The sequence below is a fragment of the Nycticebus coucang genome, chromosome 22, assembly GCF_027406575.1.
Source record: "Nycticebus coucang isolate mNycCou1 chromosome 22, mNycCou1.pri, whole genome shotgun sequence".
Lineage (NCBI taxonomy): Eukaryota > Metazoa > Chordata > Mammalia > Primates > Lorisidae > Nycticebus > Nycticebus coucang.
In genome coordinates, this window is record NC_069801.1 from 53,384,318 (window position 1) to 53,410,326 (window position 26,009).

General features: G+C 48.6%; 2 long non-coding RNA genes across 3 annotated transcripts in view; one reads left to right on the forward strand and one right to left on the reverse strand.

Annotated features, from left to right (window-relative positions):
* The window catches only part of LOC128575476 (uncharacterized), a 92,146-nt gene that overhangs the window by 54,219 nt on the left and 11,918 nt on the right, over positions 1 to 26,009 (reverse strand). The window lies entirely within an intron of this gene.
* Positions 20,046 to 23,244, forward strand: LOC128575477 (uncharacterized). Its single transcript, XR_008376999.1, has 3 exons — positions 20,046 to 20,403; positions 21,398 to 21,455; positions 22,191 to 23,244. It is a non-coding gene; the product is annotated as an uncharacterized LOC128575477 (long non-coding RNA).

Genomic DNA, 26,009 nt, shown 5'->3' on the forward strand with positions numbered 1-26,009 from the left:
AATTTTAGAGATGGGGTCTCACTCTTGCTCAGGCTGTTCTTGAACTTCCGACCTCAAGCAGTCCTCCCATCTTCACCTCCCAGAGTGCTAGGATAACAGGTGTGAGTCACTGTGCCTGCCCTAGGTTTTGTAGTTTTTATTCCATGCCTTGCCTGTTTTGAATGAATGGACAATCCCACAGCTAGTGAATGACAGAGATTAGATTAAAATCCAGGTCAATTTTGTCCCAAAACACAGACCCCACCATCCCAGTAGAAACCTCACTGAGACCAAACCCCAGGTCCTGCTGCCCTTCCCCCACCCCCACCAGCTCTCCCAGCACCCCCACACCTGTTCTGCAGCCCCCTCATCTGCTGTGGACTCACTTTCCACCAGGATCTCATGTCTCCCTTGCAGGCTGAGTCACTATTTGTACTATACAAGATTATTACACTCAGGGAAAACACTCAACCCACTGTTTTTGGTGAAATCACTTTGGAGTGACAGTGATAAGCTGGGGGCTTTCCTGGGCTCAGGACTCTGGCTGGGAAAGGTGGCAAAAGCCACACTGCAACTCAATTCAGGAGCAAATTCCTGGAAATTTGAGGAAGCTGGTTTGTTCTTACTCACTGAAGTATATGAAGCCAACCTTCATTATTTTGTCAGTATTTGTGGACTGGAAACATGACAAATCACCCCCCACACACACACCCAGTACTGTTCCAAGCGTAGACATTGCCTAATGGGACCAGGGACAAAATCCCCTGGGAAACTTCATAACTGGCTATAGAATAATTGTTTTCCCTTCTGGAAGGTTCTGCCTTCTGATGGAAAGGGCATTCTGTCTATGAAACACAGATCTACCCACTTGGAGTCTTGTGGAGATAGGACATGAAGAGACTTATACTTCATACTCAGGAGTCTGGGCAATAATAACAGTAATAATAATGCCACTTATGAAGGACTTACACCATGGCAGACAGCTTTAATGTAGCTTCTCTAATCCTAAAAGTGGATTTATACTGCCATATTGTGGGTTTGGAAAAGGATATGCAGAGGGGTTAAGGGATTTGTTATTGCCACTCAGCTGCCAAGGGCAAGAGGCAGGATTCAGATTTGTCCCCTTCTCCCTGTCACTTTGCCTCCATGGAGGCCCCTCCACCATCGCCTCTCCCTGGGGTAGCTCCTAACAGTCTACCTTGCTCCTCCTGGGCCCTTCTCCCTTCTGTCTCCAGCCAGAGTGATCTTCAGCAGCGAAGCCCAGTGACACCCATCTTTCCCTTGCAATGGGCTTTCTGCCACTCCCCCATCCACTCTTCGGTGGTTCAGAGAGGATCTGCCCCCGCGCCACAGTCCCCACTACAGGGATTGGTAATCAGGGTTTCACATTCTCTTGGCCACAGAGTTCGGGCTGGTGTAGGAACAGGCCATCAATTAGAAGCTTGGGATTGAATTTTGAGGTTACAGGGATAATGGTCTCTCTCCCTGGAATATGAATGAGAAAGCACCCCTCCCGCCCCATGCCTGCTGCAGCTGTCTTGAGAAAGGTGACAGCCTGCAGGAGGGGGACAGAGCCAAGGAAATCACAGGAACCCAGAGCTGGAGCCCTGATCGCACCGCACCTGAAGCCTCCCCACCTTTCAACCTCTCCATTATGATAAACCAACAAACCCTCTTTATTGTTCAAGCCAGCTGGGTTAGGTTCTCTATAACTTGCCACAGAAGGTCTCCTGTGTGATTCACATGCCTGCTGGTGTTCTTGGAATTACATCCAGATGCCCTACCTTGGTATTAAAGTCCCACTAAACTCTAAGATCAATGAGAGGCAAGGGCAAGCCTGGGATTGCCAGCCCCTGCTAGACATCAACCTAGCACAGGGCAGGCTCTCGGTCATTTTTTTTTCCTTTGAACAGATGAGCCCAAGTCTCTCTCCAGTGCAGAATCTGCCTCCCAGCCCCACTGGGGTTCTGCTGAGTCAGCTGCTGGAGCTGGCTCTCTGTTGGAGTCGGCTACATTTGGCTAGGCATTGGTCTGGTCGTCCAGCTTCCCCAGGAGTGTCCTCATGGAGACCACCACTGAGGAGAGGTCGGCATGTGAGGCTGTGGCCGGCAGAGTGTCTGACCTGCAGGCAGCCAGCAGGGGCAATGGCTCAGCAATACCCAAGGCACAGGATGGCAGAAATGCTCCCAAGAAAGGGAGCTCTCGTAAGTACACAGGGAGGGGCCTCAGAGCCACTATGATTTGGGCAACAATGAGTGTGACCAATGGGGTGATCAGTGGCCATGGGATACACCCATGGGTGGGTTGTAGAACATTCATTCTGTTTATCTCACCCGAATTTTCCTTCCCGCCCTGGCCCTTTGCCCTGCCCTTTCCTCTGGCTGATTACCCAGTTACCCTACATCAGGACTAACCTTTACCTTCATTCTCTGAAGAGTGCTTATCAACGACTGATTTTATTTTTTCATTTTTCTCTGTTTTTCCCTCCAAAATACAAGCTCCCTAAGAGTAAGGAACTCGACTACCTTTTGTTATTGTTGCTGTTTTGAGACAGAGCCTCAAGCTATCAGCCTGAGTAGAGTGCTGTGGCATCACAGCTCACAGCAACCTCCAACTCCTAGGCTCAAGCGAGTCTCCTGCCTCTGCCTCCCAAGTAGCTGGGACTACAGGTGCCTGCCACAATGCCCGGCTATTTTTTTCTTTTTTTTTGGTTGCAGCCGTCATTGTTGTTTGGCAGGCCTCGGCTGGATTCGAACCCACCAGCTCAGGTGTATGTGGCTGGCTCCTTAGCCACTTGAGCTACAGGCACCCAGCCTTGACTGTCTATGTTTATTGCATCCCTCATATTAAGAATCCCCCAATAGGGGGCCGGGCACAGCCTCTCTAAGAGATTGAAGCGGGTAGACTGCTTGAGCTCAGATGTTCGAGATCAGCCTGAGCAAGAGCAAGACCTCATCTCTACTAAAAAAGAAAAAACTAGCTGGACATCATGGTAGGCTCCTGTAGTCCCAGCTACTCAAGAGGCTGAGGCAAGACGATTGCTTGAATCCAAGAGTTCGAGGTGGTTGCTGTGAGCTTTGATGCCATAGTACTCCACCCAGGGCAACAAGGTGAGACTCTGTCTCAAAAAAGAATCCCGCAATAAACATACATTAAATAAGTGAGCCACTTGCACTCCTCCCACTCAGAGGCCACCCCCTCAAGTGGCTGGCTGGGTCTCACTAGTTAAAAACCATTGGTGTGTGACCTCCCCGGGGCAACCTCCGCCTCCCTCATCTGGGGTAATCCCTCCTCGCCCCCCTCCTTCTTTCCTTCATAGCCCTTATAAAATGATCTCCCGTGTTTGTGTTCACTTGTTTGTTTTCTGCAGTGGATGGAAACTATATCCTTCCTTGCTGAATCCCTGGGGGAAGGCACTTCTGGACCCTGAGTAGGTGCTCACTAAACCCTTTTGGATGGACTGAAGGGACAGCAAGGGAAAGAAAGTCTTTAGGGCTCTGAACCAGTAAATAAGAGAAGACAAAGTAAAAGAAAGAATTAATGTTGATTTCAGAGTAACTCCGTGACTTTCCCTCCTGGGAGAGGAGGGAAGCAGAGTCCACAATGGCGTGACCTCCTCAAAATAGCTTGTCAGGTGAAGTCCGGGTTGGAGCTCAGGTTCTGATTTCCCCTCCAGCTCCCTTTCAGCTGTCCTGTTGAAAACTCTTCTATGTTCAAAGTATCGACACGCTCCCCTGTCCGAATCAGTCCTGCAAGGTGGAGCCTGGCTGTGCGAGACCCATCACTGAACCTCCCGCTTTGCTTGTCTTCACAATGCCCCAATTATAGCCCTCTAATGAGGCACCAGCCACCAGTGCCAGCCCTGGGTTTTAAACGTTTCTCCACGCCTTTATGCTACAGCCAGGCCTCTGGCTTCTCTCTCTCTCTCAATTATTACCTTAACCATGCCCCAGAGACCTAAGGAGCCAGTTTATTTTGACTGGGAGATTGTTAAACTGCAGGAGGCAAACCAGAGACACTGCTAGGCTGTGATTTCCACCAGTCCACACGGCCACGACGGGGTGCTGAGAACAGCCAAGGCCGCTTCCTGCTGGAGGGGGAAATGGCAGTTTCCTCAACTCGCGGAAACACGACTTCCTCTCCGGTGCCTAGCTCCGGGTTAACCAATTAGACAGCTTCTTCCCACCCCGAGCCCCAGAGACCTGGCCCAAGCCTGGAGAGCATGGCCTGCTTCCCCTGAGGAAGTGGCCAGATGGAAGGAGCCGCTGGGTGTGACAGGGCAGTGAGAGGGCAGCGGGGCAGGAAGGGGCTGACGGTGGTAAGAATAACTGTGATCTGGTGTCTGCCAAGAGCCACACCGTCCACCCCCACCCTTCACTGGAGCTCCCAGAGATCTGAGTACATCGACCATCTCACACTGGCCTTGGTCCTCCCATGACCTCTTGTCATCCTCAAGGACTTCCATCCTCCATCCACCACCCTCTATATCCACCACCCCCTCCGTCCACCACCCCCTCTGTCCACCACCTCCTCTGTCCACCACCCTCTCCATCCACCACCTCCTCCATCCACCACCCTCTCCATCCACCACCCTCACCATCCACCACCCCCTCCATCCACCACCTCCTCCATCCACCACCTCCTCCATCCACCATCTCCTCCATCCACCATCTCCTCCATCCACCACCCTCTCCATCCACCACCTCCTCCATCCACCACCTCCTCCATCCACCACCTCCTCCATCCACCATCTCCTCCATCCACCACCCTCTCCATCCACCACCTCCTCCATCCACCACCCCCTCCATCCACCACCTCCTCCATCCACCATCTCCTCCATCCACCACCCTCTCCATCCACCACCTCCTCCATCCACCATCTCCTCCATCTACCACCCTCTCCATCCACCACCTCCTCCATCCACCACCCCCTCCATTCACCACCTCCTCCATCCACCATCTCCTCCATCCACCACCCTCTCCATCCACCACCTCCTCCATCCACCATCTCCTCCATCCACCACCCTCTCCATCCACCACCTCCTCCATCCACCATCTCCTCCATCCACCACCCTCTCCATCCACCACCTCGTCCATCCACCACCCTCTTCATCCACCACCCTCTCCATGCACCACCCTCTCCATTCACCACCCCCTCCATCCACACCTCCTCCATCCGCCACCTCCTCCATGTACCACCTCCTCCATCCACCACCTTCTCCGTCCACCATCTCCTCCGTCCACCACCCTCTCCATCCACCACCTCCTCCATCCACCATCTCCTCCATGTACCACCCTCTCCATCCACCAACCTCCATCCACCACCTCCTCCATCCACCACCTCCTCCATCCACCACCTCCTCCATCCACACCTCCTCCATCCACCACCCTCTCCATCCACCACCTCTTCCATCCACCACCTCCTCTATCCACCACCTTCCTTTTATCCATCATCCCAGACCACAACACAAAAACGACAGCACATACACAGTCTTCTCCTAGTTTCTACAGTGATGTGCTCCCACCACACATTCCAGGAGCTGAGAAACATTGCTGAGTGCCGAGTGATCACAGCACCGTCACATGTCCTGGCAGGTAGCCTCATGGAGAGGGCTCTGGGGCCAAGCGTCCTGGATGAAAATCCTGCTTTCATGCCCTTTGTCCCCCAACAGCTATGCCTGATTGAGTGGGTCAGTTAGCTTCCCAGGGCCTCAGTTTCCCCCTCTATTTCCCTGTGGAAATGTATGGGGATGGCAGTGACCACCCCTTCGGAGTTGTTAGAAGAGTCAAGGAGACAAAGCTCTTGGCACATAGCTCAGTACTCAATAAATGTTCCTTAGTGTTTTACTCTGGCTCCTCCTCCCTTTCAGAAAGAAAAAAAAGAAAACCCATTCCTTGTCTCAGGAAGAATAATGGTACCCCTTCTCTGAAACCCTGGCACCAGCCACCATCCATGCCTTGGAATTTCAGTTTCTATAGGAACAGGCCTTATGAGGATATTTCTCTGAGTGCTTTCCTTGCGGGGGCTTGGAGTAAATAAAAAGTCCTCAACCTCATTATCGTTGACTACCATTTAATAGCAGCCACTCACTACGTGATTTTTAATGGTATTATCTCATTCCTAAGAATAAACTTCATATTTTAGAATAGTTCTAACCTCACAGAAAAAAATACTGTAAAGCTAGTATACAGTTCCACATAACTCACACGCAGTTTCCCCAAATATGAGCATTGCACGTGAATTGGTACATTATACAATTAACAAATTAATATTGACGTATTATCATTAATTAAGGCCCATACTTCCCTCAGACATCCTTACCCGAGGGATGTTTGGGCTTTATCTAACGTTCTTTTTCTGTTGGGTCAGGATCCCTGACAGGCCCCTGATCCCTGTCAGCACATTGCATTTAGCTCTCACTGGCCTGTGACAAGTTTCTCAGACTGACCTTGCTTTTTATGACCTTGAAAGTTTTTCAGAGTATCAGGCAGGTACTTTGCGGCACGTCTCTTAATTACACTTTGTCTGCTTACTTTTCCTGTGATTAGACAGACTGGGGCTTGGGCTTTGGGGAGAAGGACCCGGAGGTGGCATTGTGACCACATCAAATCAAGAGCACATAATGTCAACGTGACTTACTGCCGTCAATGTGGATGGACTGTGACAACCTGGCTTCATTAGGTACTATCTGCCAGACTTCTTCACTGGAAAGTTTCTCTCTTTTTTTTTGGTCTGTCTCCATACTATATGCCCTGGAACATCATTACACACAGCCTGCACTTAAGGATTAGGGAGTTATGCTCCACCTCCTTGACCGAGGGAGAAATATCTTACATGAATTATTTGAAATTCTGCTGCACAGGAAATTTGTATATTCTCCCCAGTGATTTATTTCTCTTTTTTAATTTTATTTTTTATTTCAAAATAATATGGGGTACAAATGTTTTGGTTACGTGGATCACTTTTGTTGTGCCTGAGTCAAGGTTATAAGCATGTCCCTCATCCAGACCACGTTCATTGTACCCTTTAGGTAGGTTTTCACCCATCCCCTTCTTCCCTTTTCCCTCTGTGCACACGAGTCCTCATCAGTTAGTTCCAGTTTAATAGGAAGCACAGGTGGTGTTTGTCGTTTAGAGACTTCACTGGGGATAATGGTCTCCAGTTCCATCCACATTGTTGCAAAAGACATTCATTCATCTTTTTCTGGCTTAGTAGTATTCCATGGATTCATATACCACATTCTGTTAATCCACACAAGAACCAATCGGCGCTTGCGTTGATTCCACATCTTTGCGGTTGTGAATTGTGTTCAGGTCTCATTTGAAATTAGGAGCAACCATAAGAATATCCCATATTGAGAATATCTTTAAAGTTATCTTTGAAAAGTTTTCAGTGGCTTGGCGCCTGTAGCTCAGAGGCTAGGGTGTCAGCCACATACAACGGAACTAGTGAGTTCGAATCCAGCCCGGGCCTGCCAAATAACAATGACAACTACAACCAAAAAGAAAAATAGCCGGGGGCGGCACCTGTGGCTCAGTGAGTAGGGCGCCGGCCCCATATGCCGAGGGTGGCGGGTTCAAACCCAGCCCTGGCCAAACTGCAACAAAAAATAAAATAGCTGGGCGTTGTGGTGGGCGCCTGTAGTCCCAGCTGCTCCGGAGACTGAGGCAAGAGAATCGCGTAAGCCCAAGAGTTGGAGGTTGCTGTGAGCCATGTGACGCCATGGCACTCTACCCAAGGGCAGTACCGTGAGACTCTGTCTCTACAAAAATAAAAAAAAATAAATAAAAAAGATTTAAAAAGAAAAATAGCCAGGCATTGTGGCAGGCGCCTGTAGTCCCAGCTACTTGGGAGGCTGAGGGAAGAGAATCACTTAAGCCAAAGAGTTGGAGGTTGCTGTGAGCTGTGACGCCACAGCCTTCTACCGAGGGCAACAAAGTGAAACTCTGTCTCAAAAAAAATAAAAATTAAAAAATTAAAAGTATTAAGTTACAAAAATATATTTTTAAGAGGTATATTATAACCGTCACTGAATCCCCAATTATATATATATATTTGACATATTTTTAAAGAAAAAAATAAATGGAATCATACAATATAAAATTAAACACACATCGTATAGCCAAGAATTTTTTTTTTTTTCAGAGACAGCGTCTCACTTTATCACCCTCGGTAGAATGCTATGGGGTCACAGCTCACAGCAACCTCCAACTCCTAGGCTTAGGCGATTCTCTTGCCTCAGCCTCCCAAGCAGCTGGGACTATAGGCACCGGCCACAACAGCCAGCTATTTTTTTGTTGCAGTTTGGCCAGGTTCAGGTTTGAACCCGCCACCCTCGGTATATGGAGCCAGCGCCCTACCCACTGAGCCAAAGGCACCGCCCAGCCAAGATAATTTTTAAAAATAATAAACTTGAGGAGCCCACCACTTGACTTCGTGGCTTCACAACTTATTACAAATCTACAATAATCAAGACCGTATAGTATTAACTAAGGCAGGATTTTTTATTATTTGTTTTTCAGATTAACATATGAGTAGGTTACCTTACTTGCAATTAAAGGTAAAGTCCACGTTGTCGCTGAAGCCTTCCCCCAGGAGGTGTGCTGTATAGCCCTGCACTGCACCCAGAAAGGGGGAGATGACCAAACCCCTCCTCTCTTTGCCCTCCCCTCCTTCTTGAATTCAATTGTGTTTTTCTCTCATGTGGAATGGCTCACTTCTTGAATTATTTTCGTATAATTTAAACACATGGGTATTTATTTTATACTTCATGTTATAATCGAATACCACCTTATTTATTTTGTCATTCAAAATGTTCCAGCTTTGGCCACTGGAAGCTCTTTTAATTGGTTCCTTCCTTGCTTTGACATACCCATCGTATTGTTTTTGTCTTGTTTTTGAACAGTTCCTTACTTTCTGGTATTATGAGCTCTAGGCTCATCTTATAAATGTTCTGCTCCTGGAATAGATCCAGCCAGTTTTGCAGGGATTGCTGGTTCCTTTTATTACAGAACAGTATTAGAAACCCAACCCCAGACACTAGGTGTGCCTGTTGCTCCTGGGATGCTATTGTTTCTAGGCTGTCTCAGCTGACAGAACCAAGAAATATATTAGTATGTACTAACCTGTGTGTACACATATATCTATAAATTTTCTAAACCATCTATATCTATATTAAGCTAAACCTGGTTCATACGCTTATCTCTTTTTTTTTTTTTTTTTTTTTTTTTTTGCAGTTGTTGGCCAGGGCTGGGTTTGAACCCACCACCTCTGGGATATGGGGCCGGCGCCCTTCTCCTTTGAGCCACAGGCACCGCCCCTTACTCTTGTCTCTTATTCTAATCCATCTTCATGTGGTTCATTGTACCTTCCTCCTCTTGTTTACTGATGCACTCCCACCACAGCAGTAAGAAACCTGGTCCCCACTATCCACCATCCATTTATTTAATTGTTCAATTCCAGCTCACTTGTGTAGTAGTATCAGAATTATTAACCCATATCCCCATGGGAAACAGCTTGTCAACGGGAATACAACATTTATGTACAGTCTCCCTTTTCTTCCTTTTCAAAGTAACTTAGGTCGGCAACAATTCCTTCCACCCCTACCTGTGGTTGTTTTGTACATTTGAGATACAGTTAGATTACGTGTCACATTACGCATCCCATCCCAGGATTCCCTTCCACCCTAAATGGCTTTTTTTTTCCTTTGAATACATTTAGGTTGGATCTATGTTGCCAAGTTCCTGGTGTTCTGATCCATGCATGTTGTCCTGTGTCTGTACCTGCTGTATCATGCAGAATAGTTTCACCACTCCAAAAAGTCCCTTGCACTTCAGCCATTTAATACTCCCCTAAATTCCCAGCAACCGCTTGTTTTCACTGCTGCTGCCATTCTGCCTTCGCTGGAATGGCACGTAGTTGAGATTACACCATACTGGCCTTTCAGACTGTCTTCCTTCAGTTAGCACTATGCATTTCACCTTCAGCATATCTTTTCATAGCTCCTTATTGTGTAACATCATGAAATAGTCTCCACTGTGTATGCGCCCCACAACTTGTCATCCAGTCACTTACTGAAGCTATCTTGTGGGTTGTTTTTTTTTTTCCCCTGTTTTGGGAAATCACGAAAATAACATGTTATAAACAATTGCGTGTAGGTTTCTACTTGGACATTAGTTTTCAAATCAGTTGGAGAAAAACCCACAGGGCAACTTCTGGGTCCTGTGGGAAGACTCTGTTGAGCTGTATAGGAAACTGCTACCTGTCTGCCAAAGGAGCTGTGTCTTTTTGCAGGATGAAGCTCCTGTTGCTCCACACCCCTGATCACATTTAGTGCTGTCAGGGTTTCACATTTTGACCATTCTAATAGGTGTGTCATAATATCTCATCTCATTGTTGGTTTGTTTGTTATTTATTTATTTATTTTGAGACAGAGTCTCACTATGGCACCCTGGGTAGAGTGCTGTGCCATCGCAGCTCACAGCAACCTCAAACTCTTGGGCTTAAGCGATTCTCTTGCCTCAGCCTCCCAAGTAGTTGGGACTACAGGCACCCGCCACAATGCCGGGCTATTTTTTGGTTGCAGTCGTCATTGTCGTTTGGCAGGGCCCAGGCCGAGTTTGAACCTGCCAGCCTCTGTGTATGTGGCCGGCACCCTAACCATCAAGCTATGTGCGCTGAGCCGTCTCATTGTTGTTTTAACTTGCAGTTCCCTAAGGACAAATTATATTGATCACCTTTTCTTTTTTTTTTTTAAATTATTTATTTATTTGTTTATTTGAGACAGAGCCTCAAGCTGTCACCCTGGGTAGAGTGCTGTGGCATCACAGCTCACAGCAACCTCCAACTCCTGGGCTCAAGCGAGTCTCCTGCCTCAGCCTCCCAAGTAGCTGGGACTACAGGCGCCCACCACAACGCCCGGCTATTTTTTGGTTGCAGCCATCATTGTTGTTTGGCGGGCCCAGGCTGGATTCGAACCCGCCAGCTCAGGTGTATGTGCCTGACACCCTAGCTGCTTGAGCCACAGGCACGGAGCCTATACTGATCACCTTTTCATGGGATCATTTCTCTTCCATAGATCTTATTTGGTGAGGGCATTTTTTAATTGGATTGTGGGTTTTCTTATTGTTAGGTTTTACATGTTCTTTGTATATTTTGGATTTAAGTCCTTCATCAAACATATCTTTTGCAAATATTTTCTCCCATTCTGTGGGAGAAAATCTTTTGACTACATACTAGTGCCTTCCATAAAGCAGAAATTTTTCATTTTAATGAATTCTAAGTTACCAGCTTTTTCTTTTCTGAGTCTTTGAACACGTTATCTCATCACTCATCGCCAAACCTGGACTGATTTTGAAATATGTTTTCTTATGTAATCACTGTCCCACTGATCTGAGGCAGGGGATACTATCTCCATTTTATAGCAGAAAAAAGGGAGAATGTGCAGACAAAAGAAGACCCACATTAAAAGGCTTCAGAGTTCCCTGTTCAGCCTTAAAATTCATGACCATTTGACTACATCGTCTATTACATAGCTATATTCCTTTTAAGACAAACATTATGTTATGGTTGCCAGAGAACTCACACCCCACCACCACCAATGTTTGGATAAAACCAGTGCGTTATTAGCAGATGCTGTGTTTATTGATTGGGTGACTTTATATCTCCCAGCACAGCGATATGCTCCGTTCAGGAAGATTTATTTGTACCTCAGTGTGGGGAGTACACTGCCCTGAAGGAAAGGGCAAGATCGGGTACTTTGTGAAAGTTACATGGCTAGCAAGTGTCAGACACAGAATTTGAGTCCTGAGTGAGCAGACTACAAAGTTAGGGTCCCGGGAGCCTTCAGGGCACAGTGTATGAGCCAGCACCTGTGTCCTCGGCTCAGGGAGGCTGATGTCCAACTCTTGACAGTCAAGGAGGCACCTTCTCCCTTCCCCATCCACCTGGCCTTCCTCTGTCCTTTGCAGCCTCTAGAATCCCACCATATACCAGTGTTTTTCCTTATTCTTTTTTTTTTTTTTCTTTTTTTGCAGTTTTTGGCCAGGGCTGGGTTTGAACCCGCCACCTCCAGCATATGGGGCCAGTGCCCTACTCCTCTGAGCCACAGGTGCTGCCTTATACCAGTGTTTTTCAACCTCATTTTATCTCCTGGCACACGTGAACCCTCAATTAAACTTCCACGATACACTTACATTATGTTGATCAAAAAAAAAGAGTAAAAGAAAAAAGAATATACTTACTGTACTGTGCTTTGAACGTCCTTTGAAAATAATTTAATTAGTGATCTTTAAAAATTTCTGTGGTGCATCTAAGATCCTCTCCCTTTCAAACCAGTGTGCCCTGGCACCTAGGTTGAAAATCACTGCCATATAATTTAGGCTTCCCTCTTCCTTCAAAGCACATGTTAGAAAAGGGGGGAAAGCTACCCAGTTTATGCTAGTCACTAAAACATGTGAATGTGGGAAGGAACCAGCCTTAGGGCAGGGAAAAACTACTATTACTTTTAGTAATTTAAAAAACCTTTCTGTGCCCAAATCATTTTTGCTGAAACAATAATGCACATAATAAAACACACTGAGGGAACTTGTAATTATTCCCAATTAAAATGTGTAGCAGCGCCTCCCTGGCTGTGAGAACCCTTTACTTCTTGGTTTGATTGTGTTTGGTGTTTGGTGCCTGGGGCTGGAGTAGCCACCGTTCTGAAAGCAGCAGCTTCTCAAGAAAGAGGTCATTCTCTCCGAGGAATGGCCTGGGCCCTCCAGAGCTGGGATCTGACTGGCTCCTCTGCAGAGAACTGGGGGCTGCAGGCGTCTTTCTGCGAGAGCCTGCTCTCAGAGTCCGGCACTGGGCAAGGCAGGCTCTTGGCTGTTTTATCTGGATTTTATGCATCAAGCAAACATCATGGTGTGTTAGGCACAGACACCCCCAACTCCAACCTCCCCCTAAAGATTCAGGGGCCTTAGGCGTGTTCCATTTGTCCCTCATGCTGTCCTGGAATTCATGACATAAATATAAGTCTCTGCAATGCCAATAACCAACTCTGTGACCCTGCTTGACCGCTCTGGGCCACTTTCTTCTCCCCTGTGAAACAGGAGTGACAGGACTCTAGGTGGGGCTGGCAGAATGCTCTCGCCTCGGTCATTTGAAGGAGATTGCTAGTCTAACAGGAACAAAATGGCAAGCAGATGACTGTGTCACCAAAGCAGGCCTTCAAAGTTTGCTGCAAATCTTTAGATGCTTTTGGTGGCAAATGTTTCCTCCAAGCATATGTAAAGCACTTAGCACAGCGCACTAACTCAGGGTTAATGCCCTTTCCTTCCCTTTTTTTGCAACTGCTTCAAAGAGCCCCCACCCGCTTTTCCATGCCTCACTGCCTGCCACAGGCAGCTCTGCCCCACACCCCACTGAAGCCCTGAGCCTCTGTGTACCTTCAGGGAGAGCTCCAGGGTAACCATTGCCACACGTGCTTCAAAGACCCCAAATCGGGTTCCGAGACCCGCTCCAGTCAGTGTGACTAAGGGATGGAACTGGGACAACGGGGAGTTTGGAGAGATTAACCAGCTCTCCCGCCAAGAGGCCAGGCAGCCTGTGTTACTAAACCCCTCGACCAGATTAAGCCTGAGCCCACAGGTCCCCCACAGGCTTGGACAGATGTGACAGGATGGGACACTTTCTGGGCCTTAGTCCAATAAGGGAGGTAAAAGTAGATGAGGCCTGAGCACGCAGCCCTTGTCACTCTTTGTGTTATCTGTAAAGGCAGTGGCAGCCTTGAAAAGCCGTGAACAGAAAAACTCGGGCTGGACCCCACCCCCAGCCCTGTCCACCATGTGCCCGCTGTGTGACTTTGGGTGAGTCACCTTGCTTCTCTGGGCCTCAATCTCTTCAACAGAAAAATGGAGCTCATTGTATGGATTTCACAGAGTTGTGAAGGATTCTGAGATCATAGGTTCAAAATTTATTTCCTCAAAGAGCCAGTGCATGAAACACGAGCGGGGTCGTCCCTGGCTGGGAAAACGGCCTGGCTCGAGGGTGGAGTCCTGCCCGTGGTCTGGCCGACTCTTCCTCTGTGCTCCGTGCTCCCTGGTGCCCTGCACCTGCAGTTTCTCTCCTCTTACTCAACCGTGGCTGCTCAGAAACAGGGGCGATAGGTTATTTATCCTTGCTTTCCTGCACCTGGCCATGCATGGCTTCCTAGAAATGCGTATCATGTGACATGCACTTTGAACTGATGCAACCCTCTGTGATCATTAACTATTATACCTACCAGGGTACCCTACCTAGACTATATGCAGATCTTTATGAAAGTGCTGAGGTACACGAAAATCAAGAAACATAAAATCTGTGCATACGGAAACAAATGAAGCCCCCCAGCATCCCGATCAGCTGAGCAAGTTGAAGTTTCCACAGGTGAATCAGAAAGGACGCTGTGGACTGTGTTCCTTGAAACTGAAATAATGGACCATAATAGTCTGTCTCAAAACTTTCATAGTGACCCAGATACTTTGAGGGCAAGGACTAGGTCTGCTTCTACCAGGATGCCAAACTAGACGCATGGTGGTGTTTAGTGGGTGTGTGTGGAGGACAGGAAGGAAGACGGGAAGGGGGCAGAAGGGGAGAGAAGGAAATAGAACCCCCCTCCCCACCAGCAGCGGTTGACCCGGCCGGTTCTCCTGCCCGCTCAGCAACTGGGCAGACACACACTCACCTCTGTCCTTGAGACTAGAATTCAGGTATTTTCAGTCTTCCTGGCCAAAACTACAAAATTCACAAAGCCCAGCTATGGCTTTTCTTTCCACCAGGACTTTCCTGTGTGAGTTGAATGGCTCAACCAGTCACCTGAGGGTTATGGTTGCCATGGGGTTGTCAGGGGTCATGAGAGGAAGAGCCCCTGTGTGGTCTCCCCATGAAGATGGGTGAGGAGGACCCACCTTCTCTTCATTTGCCCCTTGATACCATGCTATCTGCAACCCCCGTGTCTGAGCCCAGGGGTTCCCTTTTTTGGTCTAGAATGCCCCTTCTCAGCCTCTGGATGCCACCCCTCAAACTCTGCAATGCCTGCCCCCACCCTGCTGGTAACAGCCAGTTCCTTCAGGTGACTCATACTTATCCTTCAAAATGCAACTCGAGGGTAACCTGACTAGCAGGGGCGGGTACGTGCACCGCCGGCCAGCAAGACAGTTATTAGGAACCCTGATAGTGAGGCAAATCTCCACGCCTAGCGCCTCTCAGCTCTGTGACCTGGCAAAGTCACCTCCCATCTCAGTGGCTCACTTTGCCCATCTGTATAATGGAAATTATGGCATATTCTTCACAAGGCTGCTACAAGAAGTAAATCGGTAAAAGAGTACAAAGAGCTTGTCACGGCACTTGACATATAATGAATGGCAGCTGTGCTGCGAAGGAATCGTTCCTCGGCCCCAGCCTTGAGGTGTCCCTCCTCCCCACTGCTGGTGCACCCTGTGCCTGCTGCCACAGTCGTCCTTTATCTCCCTGTTTTAATATCTGCTCCTTACGTGTGGTCCTAGACTGTGAGTGGCTCACGGACAGGAACCCTCCGTCTTGTTATCTTCACCATCTGACACTAGGGCTGCCTGTTCCATGAGTGAATGAACTAGTGGGATGAATGCAATAGAGTGAAGGCATAGCTCTTTAGGCCACGTTGACAGCAATGCTTATTCTAAGCCCCATTTCGGCTGAAGATGGGGCTGCCCAGATGCCCAGAGGGGCTCAGGTCTGAACCCTGCCTAGGATGCCACAGTCGACCCATGAGGAGAGGGAGCTGCAGGGACCACGAGACTAAAAGGTGGATTTTTGTTACTGCCAACTTTAACCCTCCCGCCCCTGCGAAGGCCTACCACCAATAAATATTTGGTGAGAATGCAGACAGTCCTTCATTCATTTAAGGAATATTTATCGAGCCAGACAGACAGTTTCAGGCAATGGGATACAGCAGTGGATAAGATGGCCGTGTTTCCTGGAGACAAAAGGAACGAATATTCTGCTTTGTATTCTGTGATGAGAGGACATAAGCCAACATTACCTATGGCTTTGGAAATAAGAAGAGAAAAGAGGAGAAGCAACAGACAGGGAGTCAAGAGGCCCGGATTCTTATTTTTGCTTCCAACACAGTCATTTCAACCAAAACCCTTTGCTTCTCTCTGCTTCTGGAACACTGGCTTCCTCAAGGATGGCCCGTCCGTCCTACCCACCACTAGCTCAGACACTTATGCCGGGAATGATTACAGAAAATGCTACAAAGTCATGGACAGATGACCATTGGTTGGCTCATCATTCACCTCTCCGTACGTCTACTTCTTCATCTGTAAAATGGGGACAGCCGTCCTCACCTGACTACCATAGAGGACCGCCAGGAATTACAACCCAGACTACGGAAGGAGAAAGTCCTTGTAAGCAGCAAGGAGCTTGCGCTCACCAGTTTCAAGGCCTGGCTCTTCCCGGATATCTTACTTGGTCTCTGATTCTCAGTGTACTCATCTGAAAAATGGGAATAATAATTCCCATTATTATTATTATCCTGCATACGCCACAGCGTTGCAATAATTGGATGAAAAGACGGCTATGAGAAACCTTCGCAGGTGTTGCCATGCTATGTAAACAGCAAGTGCTCTGTAAATTTGAGGGATGATTATTCTTCTTGTCATCATGAAGGATTATGGTCGCCACAGTACAATGGGACTTAAACTCCAACTTTCCATGCACACTCCAGTGTGTGGTCATCAGCTTTGCCTCTCTGAGCCTCGTTCTACTTCCAGGCCAAATGAGGACTTTCGATTCTCTTGAAAAGTCGGGATGCTAACGGCTTCAAAAACATTGTAATGATATCTCTTATTTCAGGTAGTCCCGACATAGGGGCCAGGCTATGAATCTGAGAATAGATACAGTATTATAAAGTCTAAAAGGCTTCAGGGCCACAGGCCTGTTTGTATGTGAGTCTTTAATGTGTTACTTTTGCTCCTGCAGCTCCAAACTTCACACCCTCCCTCGCTAATGCCCAAAGGCAAGAGGAGGCAAGTGTTTGTCTTAGATCTCTTAAGAATAAGGAAAACTTTCCCAGATGTGCCCCTTGTATTTCCTGGTGGGGAAGGGTGAGGTGCAGAGGCAAGAAAATGACCATATGCCTCTTACCTAAACAAATCAGGGAAAGAGAAAAGGAATTACCACGAAAAGCAACAAAATCGGTGTTCTGATGAGAAAGAACATGGAAATGGCTGGTGGGTAGGCAACGCCCAGCTTCCAACACACACTCTGGGGGTTCTCAGGTCCATTCCAGCCACAAGGTCAGTAACCTGAGATCAGTCTAAGGTCATAGACTATCACGGGAGGGGCTTAGCCATGAAACTCCTGGATCCCCAGGCTCCATGTCCTACACTGCCCCTTCCAGATGGACGGGGTGGTAGGTGGTGCTGATGAACAACCCAGGACCTCCACACCGGCGGATCAGTCTGGGCCCTGCAGAGCACTCAGCCAGGCTACCCCGCTGGCAGTTTCCCAGATTGTATGTCTAAAACCAGCCTAGCCTGCCAGGCCTTACGCTGATGATCACTCACTTTCCTTCCTGTATCTTCTGATAAATAACAGAAACCAAAGACAGGGACTTAAATAAAAGTCTTTTATTCCCCCAGGTAAGAAGTCTAGAAGTGAGCCGCCCAGGGTCCCTATCTCTAAGAACCCAAGTCCCTCATACCATTTGGCTCTTCCATCCTCAGCACAGATCCACCTTTAAAGCCACTCTGGGGGCTGAGGTTGCTTCTGTGATGCTGTCAATGCGTCACACCCTAAAAGGATGAGGGCAAAGTTGTATCCGTCATCCCCCACCTACCTCTCTTCTCAAAGAGCTTTCCCAATATTCCACCCCAAAACCACTTCTTTTTTTTTTTTTTTTTTGAGACAGAGTCTCAAGCTATCACCCTGGGGTGCTGTGGCATCACAGCTCACAGCGACCTCGAACTCTTGGGCTTAAGCAATTCTCTTGCCTCAGCCTCCCAAGTAGCCTACAGGAGCCTGCCACAACGCCTGGAAAACCAAAGCTGCCAGAACTTGGTCGCAGCATCACACCCTGCTGCTAACGAGGCTGGGAAATAGGCTTTTAAACTGGGCATGTTGCAACCCCCAATTCATTTAAACCCAGAAGGGGAGAACAAATACGGCCAGGCAGCTGGTGATGTCCGCTACAGTCCCAGGGCTGACAATGAGAGCGCCCTGGATGAAAACTCGAGGCAGCTGAGAATTGCAAAGTGTTGAAGGACACGGAACATTGGTGTGTTGCTGTTTGTTTAGTTTTGGCCGGCTTTCATGTGGCTACTTATGGGACTCCAGGCATGTCACTCACCTCTCTGAATTTACGCTAATATAAAGTGTGGGACTGCTAGCGCCCCTGTGGCGAGGTGAATCTGAGAACAGATAGTCTTTCCTCTCTTCACTCAGTTATTCACCAAGAATCTGATGAGGCACCCTCTGTGTACCAAGTGCTGTGCTAGGCATTGTGGATTCAGAGATTCATAAAAATCCTCTTCCGGGAGTTTATAGTCACTTGAAAAAAGCCCAGGAAAGATCCATTGCAAGCGATTGTGCTAAATTCTGCACTAAGTGTAAGTACAGAGAAATGAGAGGCTGGAAGAAGAGCGCCTAGCACAGACAGGGATGCTCCAAGGCATCTTCAGGACGCTAAAGATGCACAGGGGCTTGTGGGTAGAGGAAGCAGGAAGCACAGGCAGGAGACCCGCGTGTGAACAGGTGTGAACGACGAAAAACCATACGGTGTTCCAGGAACATTTCCCCACACAGCATTGGTCCTCGGATAGAGGTTCTGGTTTCTCAACCTTTTCTACCCACTGGTGTTGTTTATTCTGCTCATTTGAAGTCAAGCAGATATGAAATCAGTTCCCAGACAGATCATTTAGCAATGGAAATTCAAGCCAGGGTTTGCATGGGGCCTGCTTCAATGCCTGAATGCCCTCAAGCCCCTGGTAGTAAAGGCTAAATGAGATCTCATGTGCAAGCACGCCTAGCGGTCCTTACACACCTACAGCCAGGGTGCCCACCCCTCCCCACAGCTGCAGGGAGCACCTGCTCCCTTTCAGGGAGCCAGGAAGGAAGATGGCTTAAGGAGAGCAAAGGCAGTTTCTGTGTTGATGGTATTCTTAAGTTATAACAGGAAGAGGAAAAAAATCAGGTGAGAGAGAAACCAGGATGGCTGCCAAGGAGTCGATGGCATTGTTCAGCCCTGGAAAAGCTGCTGCAGAGGGCTTTGGAAGCAGGGGAAAGGTCAGCCACTCACCAGAGAACAACGCGTGGCCCTGTGACCTCCCTCATCATTCCCATGACTCCCCGCGCTGGTTTCTGCCTTGAAACATGGACAGGTGATCCCTGCCCTGCAGGGCTGTCTGCACTGTGTGCACCGCCCAGCAGCAGGGTTGGGCATTGCAAAGTACAGGCCAGCTGAGGAGGGACGTGGTTTCTATCTGCACAGAACTGCCAGGCTGGTCTCCTCGCCTCCCATGTTTCCTTCAGGGTCCCTCCACCCCAAGCTCTCCCTCCTTCCTGTCATCTTCTAAATCCTCGCCGCCTTTGACAACAGTATTTCTGAGAAGTCCCTTCTGGTGATGCTAACTACAGCGTTCTCATGCTCTCAAGGTGTCTGGTGTCTGCAGACTGGGCCGCCCCGTGAGAGTCGCTCTTTCTTCTGCAGACCGGGCCGCATCATGAGAGTTGTTCTTTCTTCTGCTAAGTTTGTATTTTTGTTCCTGTTCTGTCTTTCTCATCTCACTCAGCAAGGACCCTGCTGTCCCCCACTTCCCGCTTACAGTCACTCTCCGAGGGCCCTCCCTCTGCCCCCCCACCTGTTGCAACCTCACCTTGCTTCAATGCTGCAGTTAAGGCCACCTTGCCTGTGTGCTCCACCGTGATGGTCTCAGTTCCCCAGATGCACGGTGCTGTGGTTCCCCTCATCCTCGTCATCCTTCAGACGTCACCTCCTTCATCTTCACCTCCAGTCCTGCTCAGATAAGTATGGCTGCTGTGAGTTTCCCCGCTCCCTGTGCTCCCCCACGGCCATTCTTATCACTGCCGAAATTAACCAGTTGATCCCTTTCTCCCTCTCTCACAAACCGGGGCTGTGTCTCTCATTCTTCAGGTCACTCCCCAGCACCTAGTGCAGTGCCTCCCCAGGGCAGGTGCACAAGTCACCCACCTACCCTTCACTCTGCACTGAGCTCACAACAGATGAACAGATGTGACCACCCCCGAATTCAGTCCAGCAGCATGTCTGCAGCGCCTACTATGTGTCAGGTTCCAGGCTAGTTCCTGGAATAAAATGACAAATAGATCTAAATTTCTGCTCTCAAGAAGATACCAGACAAGCGGAGGCAAGAAATGACAGCAGTGGAAGGGGATGAAGCCTAAGTACGGAGACATTCTTACTGCTGGAGAACTTTATCTCAGAGGATCAGGGAGGGCTTCTCAGAGGAGGCGGTAGTGATGGGTCTTTTCAGAAAAGTAGGAGTTTTCCAGGGTTAGGAAAGAGGACTGGGATGGCCAAGGTGGAAGGAAAGGCATGTGCAAAGACAGGGAAGGAGGAAAAGGGCCACCAAATTAGGGAAGCATGAGAAGTTCCGTGTCAGGGGGTATGGAGCCCAAGAGGGGAGGCGAAAGGCTCCATCTTTTTCAAGGCTGCATAATATTCCATGGCATAAATTGTGGTGTGTGTGCACCATGGAATATTATGCAGCCTTAAAAAAAAGATGGAGACTTCACCTCTTTTACGCTTACATGGATGGAGCTGGAACATATCTTTCTTAGTAAAGTATCTCAAGAATGGAAGAAAAAATATCCCATGTACTCAGTACTATTATGAAGCCGATTTACAATCACTCACACTTTCATATGAAGAATAGATCACAACCATGGCCCAAGATGAAGGAGGGAGGAAGGCGGATGGGAGAGGAGGGTGGGGAGATCAGATCGAGGGAGGGTGAATGGTGGGATCACACGGATGGTGCATAACGCAAGGGCACATGTTGGATCTATTAGTATAGAGTATAAATGTCTTAACACAATAACTAAGTAAACGATATGAGGTATATATCAACCAGTGTGATGTAAGCATTCCTAATTCTACATGAAATCAGCACATTGTACCCTGTAAATGCATTCATGTATACATGATCTATGTGTTTATGATTAATAAAAAAAATTTTTTTTTAAAGAGGGGAGGGGAGGCCGCCACGAGACTTGAGACTGACAAGCGCTGTGCATGCCACGTAGGGCTCCTGCAGGCAGCCGGGAGCCCAGGAGACAGCTTTGAGTTTTAGAAAGATGACTTGGACTCAATCTGGTCTCATTTCCTAACCTCCCTTCTCACAAACCCTCACCTACCCTTCCCTCCTTCCTCTTACAGACCAGTAGTTCCCAGAGTGTGGCCGTGAACCAGCAGCACAGCATCAAGGAGGAACTTGGTAAAAATGCAATTCCCCAGCCCCACCCCACCCTGGTGGCATCAGAAACACAAAGGTGGTGCACTTTAACAAGCTGAAGCACACGCAAGTTCAAGAACCCCTGAGCCAGACAGTCCCATCTCCTAAGAACAGAAAGGACTGAAGGTGCTGCCTTTAGCTAAGCGTTCTCCAGAAACACACCCCCATGAAGGGCTCCATGGTAGTAGACTCATTCTTCCCCCATCACACATCACACAGCACCTACCAGCAGAGAGACAAGAGGCAGGAGGGTTCTTGCCCTGCATGGCCCACGTATAGTTCAGGATTGAGCTCAGACACGCACCCGAGTCTGAGTCTGGTATCGCACGGGGTGGCCAGGACTCTGATGGAGAGACAGCAGAGGAGCTCGGCGCCCTGCTCTGCCTGCTGAAGGCAGAAGGCCCAGCTAGAGTCTCTCTAGGGGCACTTGCCTCCCTCCACTTGCACGGGGCGGCTGCAGAAGGGGATCCCAGCTGTGCAAGGCAGGCCTGGGATGGGGGCACTCCAGCAAACACGGAGGACATATGTTTCATATTATATGCAACATTCTTTGTGGGAGCCCCAGTGAAAAACACACATGGCCAACCATCCCTTTCTCAGAAGGAGGGGCCCTAGGAGAGGGGATTTGGGCTACAGGCTTTATCAACAGTTAGAAACAAAGTAAAAGCTCTGAGCTTGTTAGAAAAACTAACCATGCTTCCGGCCTTCAATTTTAAGGATCAGGAGATGGTCTGGATTATCAGCAGACACCTTAGGAGCCCACCTGTATCTCAAGACAACAGTGGAAAGTACATGAGATTTGGCGATTACCCAGCAACTTGATTTCTTTATTCTGTGGCATGAAGGATGCCACCCTTTGGCTGAACACTTAGCCTCACAGGGCAGGTACTATGAAGAACCCTCGAATTAGCATTTGCAAGAGTGTGTTGTTCGACGTATTATTGCCTAAAAGGGATTTTTATTATCATTATTAGATGTAGAAAATGCAGAGGAAAATATTGTCTAAAAAATTATCTAGCAGCATGATATAGTGGGAAGAATGTGGATTTAAAGTCATACAGAAGTGAATGTAGAGATACCACCTTCACCAGTTACTGGCTGTGTGACCTCAGGGAAGTTACTTTACTTCTCTGAACTTCTCACCTTTCTCATCTGCAAAATGGGGGTAAGAGTATTGGCCACAAGCTTGGGTTGCGGCAAGGACTAACTGATACCTCTGTGAGTGTCCCTGGGGCCCATGGAGGGTACTTGATACAGGTGGAATAATAAATGTGCCTTGAGCAGCATCACACACCCATCGGTCTTGGTTTGGAGACACTCCAAGAGTCAGCTGTGCTCTGCACATCCCCGCACTGCAGGGACAAGGCTGCCTCCTCCCCCTGTGGCTCCTCTGAAAGCCATTCTTCATCCTCACAGCTCTGGCAGCCTCCCCTCTGCCTCGATCAAGTTACAGGCCCATTTGTTTTCTCCTCACAAAGCGCTGCAGTCTGGGAGACGACTCCCCCTTCCTCTACAGCCCGGCATGCTGGGCCAAGAGTTCAGCGCCGGGTAGTACAGCCCCGGCTTTTCTCATTAGGGCACACAGAAAGTGTCACAGCTGGCCCCATTTTCATTCCCTTGCATGTGTCTTCATCAATTTCCAGGCCCCTGGAAGCAGCTCCCAGCATCCACTTCTTTTCAGATGAGTAAGTTCCCTGGAGGGGAAGGGGGAGCTTCTTAAACCGGCTCAAACCCGGCAGGTGTTGCGGAGGGATCCTATTCAAGGCAGAAGGGACAGGAACTGACATTTGCAGAATGTCTTGACCAGGCTCCTTTGTGTGTACATCTTTCCAATCTCAGCATGAGTACTGCTTTCCTGGGGGCCCCTTCCCTGACCCCCGAAACAGCCAGTGAAGTTCCGTTATATGTACCCTTAGCAAGCTACATGGAATGTTACGTCTGAAAGTGTGTGTTTAATGCCATTCTTCCCCTGTAAGCATCAGTCCCTAACATGAGCAGGTGCATCGACCCCATGTCAGTGCTGTGGGATAAATATCATTTTCTGGGTTTTGGAGAGAAGGCAGCTGAGACCCCGAGAGGCTTGAAATGTCTTGCCCTAGGTCAGGCAGCCAGTAAGTGGTTGAGTTATGATTCAAATGCAACTTATCACGGGCCCTCACAACATTTGGCTTATATTATGATCAGGCTGGACATGTTAACAAAGGCAATTTTTTAAAATAAAGAAGTTGAAAATGTTTGCCCACAATTCCATCTCCAGCCCCCCAACCCAGGGTGATTTATAATGAGCAAGAGGATTCTGAGGGCTTTGCATAGCCCAGAGAAGGTGCAAGGGCTGCCCTTGTCCTTCAGCTCCAGGGACTGGGTCCTCACACTGAGCCCCTCCCAGCTTGTCCCCACCAGGGCAGAGTTTGGATGAAAAGTCCTAGGAAAACAAAGACAACATTTTCCCCTGTGAAGCTGGGAGGCCACTGCTGGGGAAACAATGGCCTTGCAGGGGATCAAAGGAGCTGAGCCCAGACTGGGACAAAGGCTGAGCCCCAACTTGCTCTTCCCTTCTTGCAAAGGCCTCCAGAGAACCCGTTGAGGCCTGCCCCCCTTCCCAGCCTCACCTCCCAACTCCTCTCCCCTCCCCCAAACAGTAGCACTCCATCCAGGGCACAGCCTAATTGCTCTTCCCCAGAACCCAGGATCCGCTGCACCCCGCTTGCACAGAACCTGGCACCTGTCCATGGTTATAGCTCTGATCATGCTGAATCACCATAACCATTTTCAGTGCCTGCCCTCCGGCCAGAACTTGCCCACAAGGAGCCAAGACAATTTCCTGACAGCTTCGTACATGCATGGCCTGACCCAAGAGAGGACCATGGGTAAACATTTGTTGAATGAATGAAGGAATGAATGGTATAGAGATTAATTTATGCACCTGTGTTGTTTGAGAGCCTACTGTGTGCTGGGCAGAGTTCGAGGTTCTGGAAGGGATGAATCCTTTATGAAACTCACCTAACTAGATTAACAGGAGGCACTGGGCCAGGCTGGGAGGGCTTCCCAGAGGAAGGGACAGCTAAGCCAAGACCTGAGGGACAAGTTACCATTAAGGAGTCAAAAGGCACAGGGTGAGAAGATTAAAAGTGTGTCATAGTTGGCAATGGGATGGGGCTGCCTATAGGGAAATAGGGTAGGTAGCTCACTAAAACACCCACAAAAAGCTTGATAGCAGAAGTTGGAAGAGCAATCCAGAAAGTGTAAAGGTCAAATTCAAAGGCCCAGAGAGACTGCTTTCACCCACGGTCACCCCTTCCTCTGGCAGGTGGAGAACTACAGAGCCCTGGCTCCCTGCTGCTATCCCAAATGTGCAGCAACTATTAGATGATTTGGGAAGACCCTTCTCTAGCCTGCAGGGATAGGCCCCTGGGATCAAAGGGCAATCCATCCTCAGGAAACACCCTTCTGAGGGCCAGGCTTCAGCTAGAATTTCAAAAACCACTTACAGTTTGCGATGTACCTTTTCAGAAGTGGCTTCATTTCTTCTACAATTAATGTCAAGTCTCAGATCTTAGAGTCAATGAGACTGGGTCATTAATCAAGACTTCTTTTAACTGTGATCTTGGACAAGCCATGTCACCACTCTGAGGCTGTTTCCTCATTGGTCACTTGGGGCAAGTGCTCCCTGCGGGCAGGACTAGGGTTAGAATAGTGTATTACCAAGTACCACAGAGGGGGTGGCTTAAACCACTGAAATTTATCTCCTCATCGTTCTGGCAGCTAGAAGTCTCAATCAAGCTGTGGCAGGGCTGGCCCTCCCCTGGTCTTCCATGAACTTCTGGCTGTGTCCCAACCCCCTGCTTCTTGCAAGGACCCCAGTCATATCGGATTAGCGCCTGCCCCAGTGGCCTCATTTTAATTTAATTTCCTTTATAAAGACCCCATCTCCAAATGCAGTCCTATTCTGAGATACTAGGCTTTACGATTCCCACACATGTATTTGGGGGGAAACACAATTCAGCCCCATAACAGATGGAATGATGCTTCTAAATTTCCTCCCAGCACCTAGCACACAGCAGATATTATATAGATGGCAGGTGTCACGGGTACTGGTGCCTCGGGAGGGAGTGTGCAATAGATGTCCGAGGCTTCTCCCTCTTGTGCCATTAATGGACGACCAGGGGCCAGTGAGGTGCCTGGGTACTCTTGCAAGATGTTGTCCTTCTCTTCAGTTACAACAAAGGGCAGGTACCCCATAACATCTACATTCCTTTCCTTCTCACATGGTTCCACTATAAGGCCCCAGCACTTGCCACTCCCAAACCCATAGGAAGGAGCAAAGATCCTGCCATTTTCCCGTGTCCTTTGCTCACAGAGGACTCAGCTTCCTGCTGCTTCTGAGCGAGGAGAAGCTACTCCAGAAAACATTTGCCTTTCCCTACTGCCTTTCCCAGAAAGTGGGAGGCAGCAATTTTCCTAGAGACAATCAGATACGATAGCATCAGGCCAGAGAAATAACTCAAGGAGCCCATTGTTTCCAGATCACCTGCTGTT